The 6,419-nt window shown below is 33.6% G+C and overlaps 1 long non-coding RNA gene across 1 annotated transcript; it reads left to right on the plus strand.

Annotated features, from left to right (window-relative positions):
* Positions 1 to 426: 426 nt before the first annotated feature.
* LOC128282569 (uncharacterized) lies at positions 427 to 1,527 on the plus strand. Its single transcript, XR_008272907.1, has 2 exons — positions 427 to 544; positions 1,359 to 1,527. It is a non-coding gene; the product is annotated as an uncharacterized LOC128282569 (long non-coding RNA).
* The last annotated feature ends 4,892 nt before the right edge of the window (positions 1,528 to 6,419 follow it).

Below are 6,419 nucleotides of genomic sequence, written 5' to 3' on the forward strand. Positions count from 1 at the left end.
TGTTCTAGCCTCGTTTTAATGATTTTTACGTTTTTGGAGTCCCTTAGCTCGATTTAGCTTATGCTAGCAATAATTTAACCTAGGGTTTATATTTGGAAAAATACCCATAGGTGAAATTTGTGTATTTTGGTGTTTTATGATAGAATATGAAGTTTTAAATTATGTTAGACAACTTGTGCTACTCGGTTTTAAGTGAAAACGAGCAAAAGGGCTTAATCGGTAAAAATACCTAATAGTCATAAGTACATGTTAGAGTGAGAATTTAATGTTGCCATAGAAGGAAAAATGATCAGCATGTCATAAAACATAAGAAAATAGGCTGAATTTTAATTTACGAGCTTTGGGGCAAAAGTGTAAATATGCAAAAGTTTAGGGGCAAAATTGTAATTTTTCCAAAATATGATTTTGGGTCAATTTGAATAATGTGAGTCCTAATTAGACTATATTTTAAATGATAGAGCAAGGAAAACTGAAATTCGGGCTAAAATGGGGAAAATACCAAGTGGTGGACGAAATGGTAAAAATAGCCATTTTCGCATACGAGGTAAGTTCATATGTAAATGTTGGTGACATGGTTATTATTTTAAATGTTTTAATGTTATTTAAATGATATGATAATTATTATGAAATATTATACTGTGATAATTGTTTGTTAATATGTCAAATTATGTGATATACTTGGAAAATGTGAAATACTACCGAGTATTGGTAACGGCATTCCGTAGAAGATGGTTGAGACACATGATTCGGAAAAAGGTCCCGTTGAACCTTAGGAATGGATTAGGATACAAGTGACATATCACCGGGATATTTGGGCATCCGAACTCGTTGAGTTGAGTCCGAGTTCACTTATGGATGCGAATGTTCGAACTCGTTGAGTTGAGTCCGAGTTCGAGAGATGTAACTAGGCATCCGAGCTCGTTGAGTTGAGTCCGAGTTCACTTATGGATGCGAACGCCCGAGCTCGTTGAGTTGAGTCTGAGTTCGCTTATGGGCAGGTTACATGGTAGCTTGGCTACATATGTGGCACTTATGTGCAAACTTTCCATGTATCCGAATTATATTTCGATGTGTTCAACGGGTAAAGTTCTACTCAAATGGAGGAATACTCAAGATGAAAGGGACGTATTGGTAAGTGTTGTGAAATGGATAATTTGAACAGGTATGTACTTAACCCTCGGGTTGAAAACTCGATATAACAACAATATGGTAAGATGATAAATGAAAAGGTGATATGAATGTCTTGGTGATGATTATGCAAATGATGTTTTATGTTTGCTTATATGGTTATGTTACTTGCTATTTGCATGTGAGCTTACTAAGCATTTATGCTTACTCCTCCTTTTCATTCCTTGTAGTGTTGACAAGCCAGCTCGGAAATCGGAAACGGTCGGAGGCACGCTCACACTATCCGTATACCATCTTGGCATAATGGCTTGTATATTTTGAGTATGGCATGTATAGCATTATAATCATTTTGTATATATGGTCTTATGATATGGTTATTGAGTTGTATGGAAATAGAAATGCTTGGTAATGATTAGCCATTGGAAGGGCTAATCATGATCATATTTGGTATTATGTATGTCAAATTGCTAGCTAATCCATGGAAACCATGAAATAGGTAAAATTTACCATAAAATAGATTCAGACAGTAGCAGTGACGTGAGTTTAAAAAAATCACTAAAAATAGTATAAATGGAATTAAATAATGAATAAGTTATGGAATCGAAGCTTGATGAGTCTATTTTCATATGGAATAAGCGAAACAGGTATATGAGCTATATTTTGTGAGATGTTTAAATTTTTGTGAAACAGGGCCAGAGCGATTTCTGGATCCCCTGTTCTGACTTTGGAAATTCACCATAAATTTTACAAAGATAATTAGAAGTCACGCTTTATATGTACAGATTCCTTATTGAGTCTAGTTTTATTAGAGGCAAACGGTATAGTCATTGAAGCTCTGTACAGGAGATATCTGATTCGTAATACACAGAGGTCAGAGTAGTTGAACCCTGAAACAGGGAGACTTTAACTAATAAACTGTACTAATTGGCCCAACCAAAATTCTAGAAAAAATTAGTAGATATATATATGAGTCTAGTTTCAGGAAAAATTTACGGAATTGGATTTCGAGTGTCGTAACTCGAGATATGATTTTAAAGCGACTGTGATGCAGTTAGCCAGCTTGTCTGGAAATTTTAAAATGAATTGTATGAGCTGTTTAATTAATGAATTAAGTCCGTTAACACCTTGTGTTCGACTCGCAACGGTCTCGGTGCAGGGTGTTACATTTAGTGGTATCGAGCAGGTTTAGTCGGTTCTCGGACTAACCTAGCATGTGTAAAAGTTTAGCTATACATGCCAGCGATCGTGATAGTGTGATGTCTTCCGACGCGTATAAGTACCGTCTTATTTAGACAGGTACTCTCCAACCGAAATGCCGACCATGTTCAATGTTATGTGAAGATATTTGAGTAAAATTATGATTATGATAAGTCTCGGTTCAGAAAAGTATGAATAAAAGTTTATGATACATATGTGATAATATGTGAGATGAAAGTTCATGTTGTGATAAATATCCATATTTGCTTAATGCTCATACGATGTAGTGTATGTGGCTTACTTGATAAGATGAACGGAATAAATAGAAAGTAGTAGAGGTATGAATAAAGGTCATAATATCATAATACGGATGAAAATGTCCTTGTCTTGATTGGACGTTGAATGTTGATGAATGTTAATGATATACAATTTTTATGAGATAAAGGATTATAATGAAATGAACTTATCTATGTTAAATTGTTGGACCGAATTGTATGATTGTAATGATATGTACATGATGATGCACGAAATGAAAGTTGTGATTGTGATGCAAATATTTATGTTTGTTTGGCCTTATATAATGTCATGAGCATGAATTAATTTAATTAAATGAATGGATAAGTAAAGCTATCTAGAAAACATAGAATGTATGCATAAGTATATTGTCTAAATGGGACAATAGGAAAATTGGTGTAAGCCAACATGAATGAATGACATGATTTTGATGATGTTACTATGATGATGGAAGTTGTGTCATATGTGTATGTATAAGAAAGTCGAGTCGAGGTCCTACAACCCTCCCCTTACCAAAGTGGTACTTATAATGGAATTTCATGAGATTTGTATTGAATAAGTTTCTGTTGAAAACCCAAAGAGTTCAAAGATAGAATAATTATAAGTATGATCCGAGATTGAAAATGAGCTGATAAGTAAAGTCGAGCCGAGAAAGTATCGATTGATATAAAGATTATTGGAATTATGCATTGTCCCGATTAGAGAAGGAATTCTCTTTGGTAAATCGAAATTTATTCAGAACCGACATTCTTTAGTGAATGATTTAATATGAAATTTGTGACGCAGAACTAGTTGGGAAAATGATATTTCAAATGTGAATTATCCGAGTGTGACATTATGACCGGACAGATTTAGCGATCTCTTTTGAGATGTTCTATGTGTTCACCCGTTCTCGAAATATTTCTATGGCTATTGATCTTGAAGAAATTCTTGTTATATGGGAATGTCTTCTAATTTGGTGTTGGATGAAAGCATTGGTAGTCTGATTGGTTTATAATTTATATTGCTCTATTTCATCGGGTATTCTATTTCATTTCGTCGATAAGAATTGATGAGAGAATTCATATGATATTATGATTCTGCTTCTTCTACTTGATGCTTCATCGATATATATGTATGGGAAGATATATTGATCTTGTTATATTTGATTTCAGTGGGATTAAATAATGTTTTCTTTTGGACTTTCTTTCTTTGAAGAATTATCGTATATTCTGTATTTTCTCTATGAATTTGGTTTTCGATTCTCGGCATAGTATCGTATCTTGGGTTTCTTTATCCTGGATCTCTTTATTCGGATTTCTTTATTCGGGTTTCTCTATCTTGGATTTCTTTATTCGGTTTTCTTGTTATCTTTGTTCCATAATTTGTCAATTATGACTCATGTTCAAGTACGTTCTTCACTTCGTGATAATCATGTCAAATATGACTATACTTCTAATTTGATCTTGGTAATGTGGTGATTTTAGTATTGGGATTTTTCTAATTTACGTGTAAGGATTTGACATCAAGAAAGGCATAGGTAATAAAAGCGAGTTTTAGTCAAGATGGTAAATTATTTATTTGAAAGATTTCATGTGACAATTATGTCGGGATTATTTTTCCCAAGTCGATAATAGAATTTCATTTTGTACGGATAAAAGAGTAAATAGTTTGAACGAGAAGTGTATATTTAATAGAAAGAGTTGAATATTAGTTTAAGTCACTACGAATGATAAGGTTTCCATCTTGTGAAAGCTGAAAAGTTTATTACATGTTGACAGAGTTCGGATAGATGAGAATATTGGTAACCAAGCGTCCGAACTAGACTAGTCTACATTGAGCAAAGACTTCGACTTTCAAGAATGTATTGTTGTATGAATTGTGATGTGTTTCAAGACGGTGAGGTAATGTGATAATTTAGAGCATCCGATGTTACATAAAATCGGAGTTGTTAAAGGGGTTAAAGCCGAGCATTGGGATCTATCAAAATTATCCTTGTCAATGTTGATATTGGGATGGAAATGAGAAGGATTATTCTTGAGGCCATATCGTAATTATTTCTATGGCGGAAGAGGAAAATGTGATGTATCTTATTGTTAAATGTTTGGCGAGATCTATAAATCACATCTCAGTATTGAATGAATTCCTACTCATCGATTCATGGAATTTCGTGTCTCTTTGATTGTCGGATTTCTTGGAATTCGGTCTCCATTAAATCAAGTTGAGATCCGGGTTTTATGTCATGATATCATGGGAAATTGAGAAGGGTTGAAAATTTAAGAACAGTTGAGAGTTGAGACTGTAAGCTTTTAGATCATATGAGAAATTGAAGAGATGTATTGAGGTACAGTCTAAGTGCAAGTTCTTGACACCAAATATGAGATTAAAAGTGAAGACCACTTTTCTGGCAAGATTTTCGGGGACGAAAATCCCTGAAGGGGGGGAGAGTTGTAATATCCTGATTTTGGGCCTAGTCGGAATAGTGGTTTCGTGACCACAAAATCCGAGATAGAAATAATTATTTTATGATTATTTTAAGGTCTATGATATGATTGCATGATTGTGTGAAAATTTTGTGAAGAAATTTTATGCATAAAGTGCCTAATTTGAAATTTGGGACTAAATTGAATAAATTGCAAAACTTGTGTTCTAGAAGTATTTTGCATAAAATTGAATTAGATTATTAATTAGAGGTCCTTAAAGAGTAATTTTACCAATTTCAAAGTCTATGGACAAAATTGGACATGGATGGAATTTTGGAAAGTTTAGTAGTAAGGGCATTTTGGTCATTTAGGGTAAAATGAATTAAAATACAAAATTAAAAGCCAATGTTGCTCATCTTCAACCCCATGGCCGAATATAGCAAGGAGAAACCATGGATAGGGTTTTCAAGCTTTCAAGCTCGATTGTAAGTTCGTTCTAGCCTCGTTTTAATGATTTTTACGTTTTGGAGTCCCTAGCTCGATTTAGCTTATGCTAGCAATAATTTAACCTAGGGTTTATATTTGGAAAAATACCCATAGGTGAAATTTGTGTATTTTGGTGTTTTATGATAGAATATGAAGTTTTAAATTATGTTAGACAACTTGTGCTACTCGGTTTTAAGTGAAAACGAGCAAAAGGGCTTAATCGGTAAAAATACCTAATAGTCATAAGTACATGTTAGAGTGAGAATTTGATGTTGCCATAGAAGGAAAAATGATCAGCATGTCATAAAACATAAGAAAATAGGCTGAATTTTAATTTACGAGCTTTGGGGCAAAAGTGTAAATATGCAAAAGTTTAGGGCAAAATTGTAATTTTTCCAAAATATGATTTTGGGTCAATTTGAATAATGTGAGTCCTAATTAGACTATATTTTAAATGATAGAGCAAGTAAAACTGAAATTGGCTAAAATGGGGAAAATACCAAGTGGTGGACGAAATGGTAAAAATAGCCATTTTCGCATACGAGGTAAGTTCATATGTAAATGTTGGTGACATGGTTATTATTTTAAATGTTTTAATGTTATTTAAATGATATGATAATTATTATGAAATATTATACTGTGATAATTGTTTGTTAATATGTCAAATTATGTGATATACTTGGAAAATGTGAAATACTACCGAGTATTGGTAACGGCATTCCGTAGAAGATGGTTGAGACACATGATTCGGAAAAAGGTCCCGTTGAACCTTAGGAATGGATTAGGATACAAGTGACATATCACCGGGATATTTGGGCATCCGAACTCGTTGAGTTGAGTCCGAGTTCACTTATGGATGCGAATGTTCGAACTCGTTGAGTTGAGTCCGAGTTCGAGAGATGTAACTAGGCA

Source organism: Gossypium arboreum, chromosome 1 (assembly GCF_025698485.1).
Source record: "Gossypium arboreum isolate Shixiya-1 chromosome 1, ASM2569848v2, whole genome shotgun sequence".
Classification (NCBI taxonomy): domain Eukaryota; kingdom Viridiplantae; phylum Streptophyta; class Magnoliopsida; order Malvales; family Malvaceae; genus Gossypium; species Gossypium arboreum.